The sequence below is a fragment of the Pelmatolapia mariae genome, linkage group LG9 (genome assembly GCF_036321145.2).
Source record: "Pelmatolapia mariae isolate MD_Pm_ZW linkage group LG9, Pm_UMD_F_2, whole genome shotgun sequence".
Lineage (NCBI taxonomy): Eukaryota > Metazoa > Chordata > Actinopteri > Cichliformes > Cichlidae > Pelmatolapia > Pelmatolapia mariae.
Window position 1 is genome coordinate 5,702,223 of NC_086235.1, and position 17,337 is coordinate 5,719,559.

The 17,337-nt window shown below is 38.3% G+C and overlaps 1 long non-coding RNA gene across 1 annotated transcript; it reads right to left on the bottom strand.

Moving 5' to 3' along the window:
- Positions 1-1,956: 1,956 nt before the first annotated feature.
- LOC134634967 (uncharacterized) lies at positions 1,957-6,393 on the bottom strand. Its single transcript, XR_010573846.1, has 3 exons — positions 6,053-6,393; positions 5,684-5,782; positions 1,957-4,144 (listed from the first exon to the last, which is right to left on the bottom strand). It is a non-coding gene; the product is annotated as an uncharacterized LOC134634967 (long non-coding RNA).
- Positions 6,394-17,337: the final 10,944 nt, after the last annotated feature.

Below are 17,337 nucleotides of genomic sequence, written 5' to 3' on the forward strand. Positions count from 1 at the left end.
TTAATCTGCGCTCGTTTACTCTTGAACCGGAACCGGATGTAAGTTCCAAAAAACTGAATTGTAGAACTGAAACTGAATGGTGAGAGTGAAACTGAAATTATTCGAGAGCTGAATTTTTAAAGGATAAAATGCAGTTTCAAAGCAAATGAATTCATTTTCAATATATAAAATTCAATTTCAATTTAGTGATGATCATTTTCAAACCATAAATTCAATTTCAAATTAGACTAATTCAAATTCGGTTTTCAAAAGCTTTTATTCAAGTTACAATTCAGATTCAATCTGAGCAATTCAAATTCAAATTTAGTTTCTGATGGCACAGATTTCTGCCCATACTCCCTCTCCTGCTGCTATTTCAATCATCAGACTGATCAATGATCAGCTGATCGGCTTTTCTGTCTCGAGTCTGTCTCTCTTCTTTGTATTTGGCCCACTTTGCACCAGAAAGAGAAAACCAGCGGCTGAACAACAGCAGCACGTTTAAGATTGATAAGCTGTTGTTAGAATTTATTTAATATTACTTTCTACACCAGGATCCTTTTCTACGTAGCTGACGGCTGGTAACTGTGCAGGGGCGGATCTAGCAAAGTTTAGCCAGGGGGGCCGATAGGGCATTAACAGGGAAAAGGGGGCACAAAGACATACTTCTCTTTCTTATTCTCATTTAAAATGTCTAGTTTTAATAAATAATTATCTGAATCTTACACCCAAAGTTTTCATCTTATGTAAAATATATAGAAGTCCATTACTGTATATAGTAACTGTTAAGTCTAATATACCCTAGTAAGCTATAGTACTTTTTCCTTTGGGAAGGTACCATCTGTGCAGTCTGCAATTCTGTTGAAGAAAGATGTTGAATCTATTTAATTATTCTTGAAAAAAAATTCATTTCTGTGCAATTTTTCCACACTGCATCAAATTAAAGTTGATTACGTCGATTAAGCATCATGAGGTGGAGAGTGGGGGGTGGTTGCCTTCTTTTTTTTTTTTTTTTTTGCTGGCAGCAACCCTATTAGGTTGCTTAATATTTCTGTTAAGTACTCTTTAAAATACCAGAACTTCCGACCGGTGGCACTGACATCACATCTTATGAAGACTCTAGAGCGGCTCAACCTCCTCCTCCGACCACAGGTACAACATGCCCAGGACCCACTACAGTTCGCATACAAGGCGGATGTCGGAGTGGAGGATGCCATCCTGTACCTCCTGCATAGAGCCCACTCACACCTGGATGGAGGAAAAGGCACGGTCAGGATCCTGTTTCTTGACTTTTCCAGTGCATTTAATACCATCCGGCCCTGTATGCTTCAGGTAAAACTGAACAGGATGGAGGTGGACCCTTGCCTGGTGGCTTGGATCTCCGACTACCACACTGACAGACCACAGTACGTCAGGCTGAAGGACATCACGTCTGTGGTCAGCAGCACAGGAGCACCACAGGGAACTGTGCTGTCCCCTCTTCTCTTCACCTTCTACACCTCTGACTTCTTCTACAACTCTAAATTATGCCACATTCAGTAGTTTGCAGATGACACAGCCATCATGAGGTGTATCTGGGATGACCAGGAAGAGGAGTACAGAAGTCTGGTGAGGAACTTTGTCACATGGATTATAAGATTGGAGAAACCTGCAGTCAGCTGAGACTGAAGAAGTCTCTTGGATGAGTGACGAAACGTTTGTCCCACTGAAAACGCTACGTCCAGATGAACAGAATCAACTTCTGGGATTTCCTTACCTGGATGATTGAGCATGCATCAAGATATTACCCACAATTACTTAGGTACACGAGAACAAAGGGACAGCAAGTCAGTTTCTTACAGGGGAAGAAATAAATAAATAATTATACTGCAATTAATTTGAAGCAGTGTGTAATTATTCAGAAAAACATGGAAAGATACATCACATCTTTCTACATTTTATTTTCCATAGGATTCAGTTAATCTTTTACATACTGCCTGGATAAAATGAGTAAAGTTTATGACTTACAATAAAAATATTTTTACTGCAACACATGCCTGTTTAAAAAATGACAAATTTATGAATTTACCTTTTTTTTTTGCTGTAACATTAAACATTGCAGGAGGGGTTCAGTCTTTATGTAGCAAAATAGACTCACACAACATTGTAAGACAACAGAGCCCATTTAAAACACATTTCATGTGAGTTACAATAGAAGTGGCACAGCACTGACACTGATAATTACCTCACGATGAACAGCCAAATAAACAGTAACAGGTCTGACAGTTTGACCCAGAAGGTGAACTCTTCTGACATTTTGCTTTTCTTGTGATCAGATGATGGAGTAATGTTTGCTCTGTATGCTGTTTGTGGACACAGCCAGTGAAGTTTAACTTGCTTAACTTGTATTGGGATAACTAACTCCATAAGCTAAGATTTTGTAATTGTGGCTCAATCGCTTCACAACATTCATGATCTTCTCTTAAACGCTTTTTCTTTCCATCCTGTCTTGCAGCTCTATTGTCATCATCCTTTCCTGAGTATTGCCCTCGCTTTGAAAAAGGAAGAAGGGGCTCAGAATTGATGTAATCCTCCCCCCACCTTCAACCCAAGTATGTGTGGTAGTCACTGCTACCACACACACATGTCCTGAACCACGCTCACATACTTCTCTGTCACTTCTGACTTCATCATGCAGTACCACAGTGCCTCTTTTTGCACCCTTTCATGTTTTCACTAGATCTACAAAGACATAGTGAAGCTCTGACTTTCTCAGGAAATTAAAGCTGAATTCTGTGAAGCCTGATCTCAAGCTTTTTAAATTTGACGCAGCATCCAGAAGAACTTTTGTTCAGATCCCCTGTTTCTCCCACTGTGTTCAAATGAACCCTGTCAGGGTAATGTCCCATTGGTCTGCCCCTTTTCTCACAGGAGGACACTTTGTGGGTCTTTTGATGCGTCAATAGATTTTTGTTATGGATGAAAGACTTTCCACACTGACCACATACAAATGATTTAACTCCAGAGTGGATGAGCTGATGCATTTTTAACCTATCAATCGCAGTAAAAGAATTTCCACACTGATAAGAGCTGAATGGTTTAACTTCACTGTGGATGAGCTGATGTGCTTTTAAGCGGTAACTCTGAATAAAAGACTTTCTGCACTCACCACAGGTGAATGGTTTCACACCGCTGTGGATCAGCTGATGTACCTTTAAATGATCTTTCAGAGTAAAGGTCTTTTCACACTGATCACAGCTGAATGGTTTCACACCGGTGTGGAACAGCTGATGTGATTTTAAGTGAGCTTTCTGAGTAAAAGACATCCCACACAGATCACAGTTGAAAGCTTTAAATTCAGTGTGGACGACCTGATGTGCTTTTAAGCTTGATCTACGAGTAAAGGTCTTTCCACACTGATCACAACTGAATGGTTTCACACCGGTGTGGATCAGCTGATGTGATTTCAAGTTACCATTCTGAGTAAAAGACATCCCACACAGATCACAGTTGAAAGCTTTAAATTTCGTGTGGACGACTTGATGTTGATTTAAGTTCCATCTCTGAGTAAAGGTCTTTCCACATTGATCACAGCTGAATGGTTTCACACCGGTGTGGATCAGCTGATGTGATTTTAAGTGAGCTTTCTGAGTAAAAGACATCCCACACAGATCACAGCTGAATGGTTTCACACCGCTGTGGATTAGCTGATGTTTTTTTAAGCTGCATCTCTGAGTAAAGGTCTTTCCACATTGATCACAGCTGAATGGTTTCACACCGGTGTGGAACAGCTGATGTGATTTTAAGTGAGCTTTCTGAGTGAAAGACATCCCACACAGATCACAGTTGAAAGCTTTAAATTTCGTGTGGACGACTTGATGTTGATTTAAGTTCCATCTCTGAGTAAAGGTCTTTCCACATTGATCACAGCTGAATGGTTTCACACCGGCGTGGATCAGCTGATGTGATTTTAATTTACCAGTCTGAGTAAAGGTCTTCCCACACTGATCACAGCTCAAGCTTCTGTCCTCACTGTTGGCGCGCTTGCGTCTTCTGGGCTGCTTCATAGCGGAAAAAGTCTTTTCCACAGGGATCGCCGCTGGCTCATCTTTACTTGCTGGTGCTGGATGTTTTTGGTTGATATCATCCATGTGCTGAGGTTTCAGCCTGCTTTCACTTCTTTCTCCTGTAATGACAAAGAACCCAAACAGTGACATCAAGTCTATACCTTCAGCTCATCCCCAAGTGCCCCCTCTTACCTCACAAAGATAAACAGTTTCACCATCTGCCAAACGTCTCAGGTGCCTGGGGACGCTATGCTGTGGTAAATATTTGAAGTGAGCTCATTTTGGGGATAAAAGTAGTAAAAGTTCAACTTGTGAATAAAATATTGGCTTGTGTGACTTCAAAGTTTTTTAGTTTTTACTTTGTTCAAATTTGAAGAACATCACACGTACAATGTGCAGTTCAGGTTGTATGTGTGAGAGCTGTACAACCGACTCAGATTTCCCTCTGATTAACCACGAGGGTGTCACACAGTTATCAAAGTCTGCAGACACTGTCAGCTGCAATCAACACCTTTTATTATAATTCACAGGTGAGTTATAATGCATCTCCACTAGAAGATGGTCCCCTGTTATCCACTTTTTCCCAGGCAAGCGTGGGCGAGAGTCTACAGCATTCTATCCCCCAAGGACACGTAGTCTAATGCCTTCATTTTTCAGGGCCATGTCCACTTAATACTACACTATATGGTTATATGACATTTTAGTTAATATAAAGCATAGAATTGAGGCACTTCAAATATTTTCATCTCAACACCTCCTCCCTGGAGATAAGGAGAAGGAGTCTCACTATCTGCCTAATGTCTCATGGTGCCTGGGAGTGTCAGTCCAACTCACTCACAATACCCATCTGTGTGTGTGGAATAACCTGTGAAATACATTTTTGATGTTTTCCTATATGTAGAACAAAGTCACACAAAATGTACTATAGATATTACTAAAGTGATATTGTCAAAACATATGATCAACACATAAAATAAAGAAATCTCCATCACAAGAGTTAACAGCTTACACATTAAAAGACGTCAGAAAGAAAATGAAAGAAGAAAAGTGGAAAAGGAAAACAGAGCATTTTAATGAGGTCATGCTGAGCCTCTTGTCCCGATTGTTTTATGTTGGGCTGAGAACAAACAACCAATACTCAGATCAGGTCCAGTCAACAACAATTATGTATTAAACACATATGTGGGAGACGTACACGATACCACCCTCAGTGTAGTCCGGTAGATCTCAAAGAGAAAGGATGAGAACTTCTTCATTTAAAGGGTTGTACACGCCCAAGATGTGTGAGCAAGTTGCATGTCATGCATCAGCGACAGTTAGCTGCATCTCCTTTTTACAACAGTAAAAGAATGCAGTTTCGAGACCCTTTCACCCCCAGCTGTCTCCTGTTGTTCGTTATGAGGCCCGTGATCGTGTACGCCACATCCTGAGTACATCCTGTTCTAACCGCCCCTGTGCAGACACGTATGCAGTTACAAGCAAAATACTTCTTTTAATGCCTTTTAGTTTAAATATTATTTTGCTTCTTGACTGACTGACACTTACTGAAATACTGCTACATGTATATTTCCCACAATCTCCACATAGATCACTCCACAGACATCACCTTCATATGAAGGGAAACAGAGAGTTTAACTCAAATGATAAAACATACTGACCTCCACTCCCCAAGTCAGTCACCACGAGGACAAGTTCTTTGTTTAGAGATGATTTAATCCAAGCTCACCAACAACATCACTCAGGTGTCCTCGTCAGAACTAATAAAATAAAAGCAGTTACATTTAGAGACGCCAGTTTACTAAACATAAAAATATTGCTCTTTTAGCTTCGCTCACATATTCTGTAAAGATTAAATGACTTAAATCATCACGTGGTTTACAAAAAACTTTGTTACCAAACTCAGCAAACAATTGCGCATCTCGTTTGACATGGAAACTTAAAATTACAAAGACACACTGAACGCACCTTCCTACCAGCTGTAACCTAACAGGAGAACGTACGTTCGTCTTCACAGCTGCAATACATACCTGACAAAAAGCCGTTCATCGATTAGATTTAACACGACGCTTCTCCACAATACTTTGATACGGGTTCTTCAAAAAGTGTCCATTTTTAAAACGGCGGAAAGACAGCAAAGAGCACAGTACGCACGCCCCTTCTTCTTCGTTTCCTCCCCCTGCTTCTTCTTAAGTTTTATTGGCGGTTTGCAAACAATAAAATGGTGAGTTACCGCCACCAACTGGTATGGACTGTCGACCCTCAAGCCCTCCCCAAATGTTTATTGTCTTTTAAAAACTGGAATAAGGCCTGATAACTAGTGATGTGTCCTGTGTGTCGAAGATTCGAAGCTCCTGCTGTCACTACCCGATCCGTACCGGAAACCCGATCGGTACTCCGCATGCGCGAAAGGTATCTACTTCCGGTCGAAGCGTTTTACGATAGTTACGGGTCAGAGTATCTGTTAAGATGTTAAGAATAATAAGTGTCTCTTAAAATGTTTCCGATAATGAAACGTTTAATATAATGTAGAGAAAAACAAAAAAATAAAAAGATAGTTACGGATCAGGACTCCCCGATTCTTACTGCGCATGTGCAAAGTTGGACCGTACAAATCCATTCTACCCGATCCGTACTGCGCATGTGCAGGGTTTTCTTCTTCTTCTGTTCGTTTAATGGCAGTTTACTCCCCAGTCTACGAGGATATCGCCACCTGCTGACCAAACGTATGAACCGTATTGTAAACTGAAGCAGCGTTATTACAAATGCATGTTTAATTTGATTTAGTGATAGTCGAGTGTTTTTGTGCTTGTCTGTGTGGAGAGGATTGATTGGAATAGTGATTTTTTTCCCCCAAACTTTATTTATCAAATTTTACACATACAGTCAAGTAAAACAGGAACCACATAAAGTATAACAATGTGGTATTACAATGAGGAACAAAGAAAGTGACAGGAACAGTGAAACAAAAGTGGGTACAAAAAATAAAATAAAATAAATTAAGAGAAACACAAATAAACAAAAGTTTGCAAGAGCCAAAATCAAGTTAGCAGTTTCAAACGGTTACAAATGTTGACAGTCTTGAGAGCCTTAGTGTTTTTTGATGAGGAGATTGTCCTCATATACTGTGCAAGCTCCATTTTTAATACAAGAAGTTCAGGCTTTCTGCCGAGGACTTTGCTTTTGTGTATGTGAAATTTTGCCAAAAATAAAACCAAATTTATAAAGAAGAAAGCATCATTGTGCTTGTCTTTAAAATTATAATAGCCAAAGATAACATCCTTATAGTATAGTTGAAAATTAGGGAGAACAGAGTCAGCAATAAACTTGTGGAAGTCCTTCCAGAATTTACATGTAAATTTACATGACCAAAACAAATGAGAAACTGTTTCAGGTTGCTCTTGACAGAAGGTACAATTTACATTTATTTCAGCCACAAATTTGGATAAATATTGTTTGGTGGGGTAAAACTTATGAATCAACTTAAACGAAATCTCTTTAATTTTGTTCGTTAAGAAAAACTTTTGTGGTAAAGTCCAAACTTTTTTCCATTCAATATCTGTTACAAAATTGGCCCAATAAAATATGACTGATGGAACCGAGACCATTGCATCCTGAAAGAGAGATCTTATTCTGGTATTTATAGACTTATGAGAGGAAAAGCAAACATTGCCAAGGGAAGAATGTAACACATCCGGGGGAGTGACCTGTAGTGGAGCACTGTGGGAGCTTCTGAGTAACATGGACAGACCAGATGGAATGGCATCGAACACTATTGAGAATTCTTTAGGCGTTATCGGTACATTGTATCTCCTGAGGAATTCAGAGTAATTATATAGGAGTCCATCTTCTCTATATAACTGACTAACCAAGATTATTCCATTATTAAACCAGTTATTTAAAAAAAGCATTTTATTTTTATAAATAATATTGCAGTTTTTCCAAATAAAACAGTTTTGTGGAGAGAAATTGTGTTTGTAAATCAGTGCCCATGCCAAAAGTATTTGTTGATGAAAGTGAGAAAGTTTCAGTGGTATTTTTGGAATACTATAATTGCAGAGCAGCAAGAAGTTAAGGCCGCCTAAATTAGAGAAGACATGATGTGAGATAAAGTTCCAGATAGAGCTGGGATTTTTTAAATACTTTTTAATCCAGTTTATTTTAAAGGTGCTGTTAAGAGCACCGAAATCAATAAAATTTATACCTCCTTTATCATATGAATTTAAAGCTACTGATTTGCGCAAGTAGTGAGTTTTATTTTTCCATAAAAAATTGTATAATAATTTGTTAATTGACTTACAGGTTGCATTATCAACATGTAGTGACTGGGCAGCATAGGTTAGACGGGAGATGCCTTCAGCCTTCGATAGCAGAACTCTACCCTTCAACGACAGGTCTCGCTGAAGCCAATGATTAAAAATTTTTTGGGATTTATCTATAATAGGCGCGAAGTTCGTGGAACATCTGGATTGCTCATCTTTTATAATTTGAATTCCAAGGTATCTTACAGAGTTTCTTACAGGTATTCCATGAATTGAAGTTGCTAAACAACTTTTAACTGGTAGAAGTTCACATTTATGCAGGTTGAGTGAAAGCCCAGAAGCTTTAGAGAATGGCTGTATATTGTTAATGGCCACTGAAACTTGTGAGGCGTCCCTGAGGAAGAGAGCTGTATCATCTGCCAGCTGACTTATGAGTACTTCTCTGTTAGCAATGACCAGGCCTTTTAAAGAACTGAGTTTAATGTGTGAATTAAGGAGTTGCACAGAAAGAAGGAATAAATATACGGATAGGGGGCAACCCTGCCTCACTCCACGCTTTAGAGAGAATCTTGGGGAAGTACCAGTGGCAAGCTTTATGGAGCTGTTACTATTGGAATACAGTGTCCGAACGGCATTACAGAAGGATTGACCAAACCCAAATTTATTTAAAACAGTAAAAATAAACTCATGCTCTAAGGAGTCGAACGCCTTGTAGAAGTCTAAAAAAAGAATAAGACTATCATGCTGTACAAGTTCTGGGTAATCTATTATGTCTAAAACTAATCTTATGTTGTTTGAGATATGACGATTCTGCATGAAACCAGACTGACTCTCATCAATAACTTTATCTAATACAGGTTTCATTCTATTAGCCAGAATTTGTGCCAATATCTTTTAATCATTATTCAGTAAAGAGATTGGTCGCCAATTGTCTAAGAGCAAAGGATCCTTTCCTGGTTTTGGAATGAGGGTAATCAAACCTTGACATAAAGTGGGAGGGAGTGCACCTCTATCCATACTTTCCTTAAAAACTTCTAAAAGAAACGGGGCTAAACTGTCAGCGAACTGTTTGTAAAACTCGGCAGTAAGGCCGTCAGTTCCAGGTGATTTGTTAATCTTTAGATGTTTTATAGCATCTGCAACCTCGATCAAAGAAATTGATCTGTCGCAAAGCTGACTTTCCTCCTCATTCAGCTGAGTAATTTTGTCTAAAGAATTAAAAAAAGTCAGACAAGCTTCAGGGCAATAACAAGAAGAATAAAGTTTGCAATAAAAGTTTGAACAATATTTTGCTATGGTATCCTTATCATTAGAAATTGTCCCATTAATATTTAGTTGTAGGATAGAGTTGGTGTTAGATTGATGCTTTTCAAGTCTGAAAAAATAGGCTGAATTCTGCTCTCCTTCTTCGAGCCATTTTCTGCGAGACCGAATAAATGCTCCGTCAGCTTTGCATTTGTAAATCTCATCTAACCTATGCTGCAGGTCAACCAGTTCTATCTTATCAGATTCACTGAGAGTGTCTATTGGTTTGGAAGTAAGACATGTGATCTTTTGTATCACTTGGGTCTCATCAGATCTTCTTTTCTTTGCCAAATCACTGCTATATTTTCTAAAGAATTTTCCAATTTCATATTTCAAAAGTTCCCAATTGCTACAAAATGTATTATCTGTGAGAGCTTTATTCCAATAAAGTTTAATGAATCTCTGAACTTCACAAATCACTTCTTTATGCTCAAGAATGGTACTATTTAGCTTCCAGTAAGAGGTTTTAGTGATTAGGGAGGATGACAACGGGATTGATAAGCTAACCATTTTGTGGTCTGAGAGTGGTGTAGGATAAATATCCGTTTTAACTTTTTCTAGATCTTTTGAAATAAGCCAATAATCGATACGTGAGTGCCTGGTTTGAGTCTTATCACACCATGTGTAAGCTATCTGAGATGAATGAGAATCCCTCCAAGAATCGACTAAATTAAATCTTTGTGCAAACAGTCTTATGAATGAGTTAGAGTCTGAACTTCTAGAAGGCCATCGGTCCACATAGCTGTTAAATACTGTATTAAAGTCTCCACCGAAAACAATAAAAGAATTGGGATATTTAGATAACCAGCGCAGTAGGCGCTCCTCCAACCTATCAAAATATAGTTTATTCTCCCTCTGACAGTTAAAACCATACACATTGACTAAAATATAGATAGACTGAGTAGCCTCAACTATTAGAAAAATGTAATGACCATCTTTATCTATGTCAGAATTCAAGATTTTACCATTAAATCTTCCTTTAAGTATGCAAACACCAGCAGCACGCTCTGTACCATGGGACATCCACAGATCATCTCCCCATTGCGATCTCCAAAATGTTTTTTCTTGTTCTGTTGAATGAGACTCTTGTATAAAACAGAAATCTGAGTTGAACTGCTTGCAAAACAAAAAAATAGCCTTACGTTTAACATTGTTTCTTAAACCTCTTGCATTTAAAGAAATAATAGACGAAGACATAAGGATAGTAACAAAAATTAAAAGTGACAAGTAAGAAAAGGTTTAGACCAAGTAAATGAAGAAAAGCTGAATTGGGAACCTGGTCACTTAAGAGAGTCCTATATAAGATGAGAACTGCAACCCCTGAGTAAGGAAATTGTGAACTTGAATAATAATAAAAATACAATAGCCTAAAACAATAAAACCAATGTGGTAAAAATAAAATAAAATAAGTAAACGCTTCACATATTGGCACTGAAAGGGAGCTTATTAAAAATTTACTCGCTCCATTTAAATAACTAATTATTCAAAAAAGAATAAAAAAAATAAATAAAAAGAAGCTTATTCAGCTTGCTCATAATATTTACAGCAAAAATATTGCAGCCAAACTCAAGACCAAAAAACTTATAACAAATAAACTGTATCAGTTTAACTCTGATCGTTTTATGAGTCCAACAACAAAAACAAACAAACAAACAAAAGAACGGCAGTGAAACCAAGTTAATCTTAAGATACTTCAGTTTTCACCTCAAAATACCTTGGATCAAATTGTATGTAATATGGGATCGCATCATACTATATCACTGTTGTGAGGCAAAGCAAACGTAGCCTATGTTTTACCTGATGGGTGCAATGTTGCTGTTGAGGGGTTTCTGCTGCTCCTGCTGCTGATAGTGCTGGAGGGCAGGGCTGTGCTGATCTTAGGCTGTAGACATTAAGAAGTCCACAGGAGAGATGGTAGCTGATTAAACAAGTGTCATGAGATAATAACAAAATGCAAAGATTGGTGACAGCGCTTGGAACCATAAGGCAACAAAAAACTGAGAAATAAACAAGGCTCTGCCTGTGATTCACTCTTTACTTCTCTTCATCCTTACATCCCCTCATCTCATCTATCACTCTCCACTTGCTGTCCATCTGAGAACAACTTGCTATTGCAATAAACTATAATCTAGTTATCCACACTTAACAACTCTTACACTTAATCTATAATAAAATGATGACAGAAAAATGTTATAGAAGCAAAACATTTCAGTTGTGCTTATTATTATTTTTATACTGGAATACCTCTCCAACAACTGGTACATGTGTTAATGTTACCTGTGCTCTTTGTAATCCAGCTGCTGAGGGATCCACTGCCTTTAGTAGCCTCACACAGCTCCTACTGTTTCCTCCTCATGTCCTTACCAGCCATGTCTGGACAATGTTATATCATGAGTAATAATTTAAAAAAATCCATATACATAAAACACACACATGCATGCACACACAGGGACATTTTAGACCTTCTTTTGAATACTGTATATACTGTGGGCACAAGTTTCCATCATGGTGCTGATCCAGAATCCTTCCCTTATTATTTATTACTAGAGCTACAATAATAAAGCAATAATAAAGAAAAAAGTAATAAATATGAAATAATGTATTTATGATGATTCCATTTGTTTCACTATCCACTCTGTGCAGGCAGAAAGCTTATTACATTTTTAAACTTTAGAGATACAATAATTTTGCTGCTGAAAAATCAGCATTTTGTGTTATTTAAAATATAAATCTAATATGTTTCTTAATGTATGTTCTTTAAAATCCAGCGTGTTTTTACAATATTGTAATTATAATAATCCATAATTATGTTGACATGCATATTAGATCGTTTTAAGTGAAATAAAATCCCCCCCAGAAAGGCAGGAAAAGCCCTGTAACTTACTTAAAACTAAAACTAAATATGTTCCCTAAAACGGTGACAGAGCTACAGACCCATGACAGCCTTACCCAGTTAGCCAGCAGCTATGACCAGCACTACTTGTGCAGTTAATAAAAGGACAGGTAATGTTTGTCGCGCAGTTACACACACAGCACACTCATTTGTTTCAGTTCGTCAGTTGCCACAAGACAGCTTACCAACGTGTACATAATAAGCTAATACTAATACTACTACACTACAGTGTACGCTGTACACCAGGGGTGTCCAAACTTTTTTCGCTGAGGGCCACATACATAAAAATATAGGCGGGGCTGGGCCACTTACTAGAAATTAGGTATATAACCTTAACTTTACTGTATTAAAAATCACTTTAATATAACAAATGTGTTATATTGTTGAATATAATTAAAGAAAAAACTGCCTTCATCACAGCTTTCCATAAATGGATCTTTATTGATTTATTCAGAAAAAGCTCTGGTAGCTCATTCCCAGAACAGCAGCAGATTTCTTCTTGGACAGAAGATTTACAGCACAGAGAAAAACAATAAAGGGGAAATGGGACGGGTACATTTCAAGTTTGTTATTTACGTTATTAGGCTTAGCAACACATCTATTAACGTTCGTTTGAAACGATTATCAACATTAACAGACTGAACTAGACTTAATAACATGAGTCCATATAATTTTAGTATGTAGGGTATGTAAATCGGGCCATCCAGCTGCGGTGCTGATCGTACGCCACTCGTGCCAAAAATCCGGACAAATGTCACTTGATCAAGGAGCAGATCTGCACCAGATGAGATCAGCTGACTTCGCGTGTGCGTGCGCTGTGCACAGCGGTGTGTACTCTGTGTGTTAACAAGAAAAACGCATATAAGAAAGTGGTGCGCAAAAGCAGGGTAGTGACAGAATTGATGCGCATTATTGATATTTGAAGCACGTGTACCTGCACATTAACACACGGGTACTGTGGAATACATTTTTTACTCACCTAAAGTGCTCGTGCTCTCGTCCACTCCCCGCAAAAAATTAGCAGCTGTGCGGTGTCTGTGGCATCGGCGCTCTCATCGCATGCAATGGAGTAAAAATCAAGAGCACAGCTTTATCAAACAGCTGCAGTTTAATGTTGGCTGACGAGTCTTCAGTGCGTCGCACAACTGGATTTCTGGACATGCTGACGTTGTTGAAGTCCTGCACTTTTTCCGGGCACATTATTTCGTGACTTTAACGAGGCCGTGTTTTATGAGGTCTCCATCTGAAAAAGGCTTGCCATGTCCTGCGATGAGTTGGGCGACCTCATAGCTGCTATTGGAGCCTTTTCCTGGACAATTTGAGAACGAAAAAAATACTGTTGCTGACCCCGCAGGAGAGCTACCCTTTGCTTTAATTTCTGCTCTCGCTCAGCACCAGTGTAGGATGCATAGGCCTGATGTTTGGTTTCATAATGACGTCGTACATTATACTCTTTCATAACTGCCACAGTTTCAGTGCAGATCAAACAGACACACATCCCCTTTAATTCTTTGAAGAAATATTCACTCTCCCACCTTGTCTGAAATTTTCTGCACTCACTTTCGACCTTTAGCTTCTTTGGTTCTGCCATGTTTAGTAACTTGGGGTAAATTTCTTCTGTGATTGTCCTTTTTGGTGGAGCAACTGCCTTGATCAACAGCAGCTCCCCCTGGTGTTAAAACTAAGAAGTGCAATAAACTCAAGCAAAAGTTGAAGCGCGGGCCGTTTTCTATTCTATTTATAAAATTACTTGCGGGCCAATTAAAACTGGACCGCGGGCCGCAATTGGCCCGCGGGCCGGACTTTGGACATGCCTGCTGTACACCTACTTACTGGTTTTGTCGCATCAGTCTGTGTCTCTGAGTTAATTTGTGTTTCTCCTACAGCTCCGGACCGCAAAAAATGCGCGTGCTCTTTGTGAGCTCGTTCCCGGCTCGTAACCAGCGCGTTCTGCCGTCAAGGGCGATCATTGGTTAATGGTGATCATGTGACTGATGCAAGCCCGATCCTTTTATTTAGCAAAACTGTTATTAATAGTTAAATATTGTTGAGGGGCACAGACAGGACTCCGCACCCACACACACATTTTAGAAAAAAGAATTAAAATTTAAAAAAATATATAATTAAATTTTTTTTTTAAAATTGCCTCAACAAAAGGGCACTTTGGGCACCCATTAGGAAAGGGGCGGGTGCTCAAGCCCCTTCCGCCTCCCCCTCTGCACGTGCCTGCTCGAGGGCCGCTGTCCTGCAACTTTTCCATGTGTCCCTGTTGCAACACACCTAGTAGGTCATTAGCAAGAGTATAGAACTTGACTGCATGCTGAGTTGGCAATTCAGCCATTTGATTCACGTTACAGCAGCTCATGAGTGAATGAACATGGTGCAATAAAAGTATTTTAGAAGTATATGTTTCCAAATACATATATTTACTTAAATTTACTTGAGTAGGTAGGGTTAGGGGTTGCCACCTCAGCATGCAGTCAAGTTCTCTACTCTTGCTAATGACCTACTAATTGTATTCAGGTGTGTTGCACCAGGGACACATGGAAAAGTTGCATGACACCGGCCCTCGAGGACTGGAGTTTGAGACCCCTGTCATACGGAATATGACAGGTGTGGTTGAACTTCATGAAGACTCTGAAGTTTCTCTTCTCTTCTGGCAGGACAGGAATGTAGCCTTGTCCTGTGAGCCACCGTAAGGATGTACTTGGAGTAGAATTGGACTGTCACCGGCCTCAGGCTCTTCACCTTTTCAAAGACAAAGCAGTCATTTAGATAAAATATTAGATATTGTTTACCTGTAAATGCACAAAGAGAATTTAGAAATGTAATTATTGTCAAGAGTGAAAAAGCACTGATAGTGTAATCTACAGCTGTGGCCAAACGTTTAGAGAATGAGAAGTGTTGTTTGTTTATTTACGAAGTTTGCTGTTTCAGTGATAGTTGTATATCATATCATATCACTTTAAACAGGTGATCCAGTAATGCTGCACTAATGAATTAGACTAACTATTCACTTTAGCTAAAGTTATTAAGTTAGCTAAAGAGTTGGGATGCTGTGTAAGACATAAATAAAGCTAAAATACAAAGGTTTGGACACCGTTTTGCATGTTTCCCTACTGTAGGGGTCTCTGCAAGCATACAGGGCTCTGAGAGGGTACAAGATGACAACTTTGGATTTCTACTAGAAACAGTCGATCATATTTGTTTGTCAAAGCTGAATCCAGGGCAAACTAGGCTAAATTAGCGTTTTTAGCTAACAGCCACAATAAGCATAAAAGTTACTGTACGGCTATCAATTGTTAACATGACGCTTGTTCTTATACATGTAATACATTTATTACCAACCTGAGAGTTTATCCGCTGGTCATTCAACATGACGAATGACTTCTGAAGTCTTAATTCAGCTCAAGACGCTGTAGATTCCCGTCAGTAACACTTTCAGTCTGCTGGCAAAATGTAGTTCTATTAATCTGCGCTTGAACCGGAACCGGATGTAAGTCCCAAAAAACTGAATTTTGGAACTGAAATTGAATGGTGAGAGTGAAACTGAAATTATTCGAGAGCTGAATTTTTAAAGGATAAAATGCGGTTTCAAAGCAAATGAATTCATTTTCAATATATAAAATTCTATTTCAATTTAGTGATGATCATTTTCAAACCATAAATTCAATTTCAAATTAGACTAATTCAAATTCAGTTTTCAAAAGCATTTATTTAAGTTACAATTCAGATTCAATCTGAGCAATTCAAATTCAAATTTAACTTATTCAAATTCAGTTTCTGATGGCACAGATTTCTGCCCATAAACCTTGATTCATTGTAGTGGGAAGTTGTTGGTTTCCTATGCTTTCTGCAAATACCTCAAGAAGAAAGGGAGACAACTCTTCAGAAAAAGTTTTATATAATTCAGCAGTAAGACCATCCGTACCTGGAGATTTATTATTTTTCAATAGCCCAATTGCATCTTTGACTTCTTCTAATGAGATGGGTTGATCACATAATATAGAATCTTCTTGGCTGATAGATTTAACATTCGGTGATTCTAAGAGATGATTTGCAGCTTCCTGAGAAAATGTAGAGCTATAAAGTTCCTTATAGAAATGACTACAATGTTTAGAGATTAATCTGTAATCCTCTGTTATAACCCCATTTATCATTAATTTGCTAATATTATTTATGCTTGAGTGTTTCTTTTCTAAGCTGAAGAAATAATGGGAATTACGCTCACCTTCTTCAACCCATTTAGATCTTGATCTGATAAAAGCTCCTTTTGCTTTGTCTGTGTATAAACGATCTAATTTATCTTGTAATTTAGCAAGGTTCAATTTATCCTCTTCAGTTAAAGTGTCAATTTGTTTATTAGATAACTGTGTAATTTGAGAGATTATATTTTCTTCCTCTAATCTTTTGGATTTTGCATTAAGGCTGCCAACCTTCCTTAAATATTTGCCAATTTCAAATTTTAATAATTCCCAGTTTTTCCCATACTTTAAATCTTCTTGAGCTATAGACCAAAAGTTCGAGATCAGTTCTTTAAGCTCCTTTTTCACCTCGTCTTTTTGTAATAATGAGCTGTTGAGTTTCCAGTATGTAAATTTAACAACAGAAGAATTAGATAGAGAAGTTAGATTTATTTTAATATATATGGCTTTATGATCTGTTGCTGGAGAAGGCCAAGCACCTACATCTATGCTATTGCTGTCAAAGCTCTCTGAAACTAACCAAAAGTCTATCCTTGAATGTCTCGAGTTAGAATTGTTGCACCAAGTAAACATTTTGGACTGAGGATATTTGAATCTCCAAATGTCTGTGAGTTTCAGGCGTATCATAACAGCCTTCAACGTGGTATTAA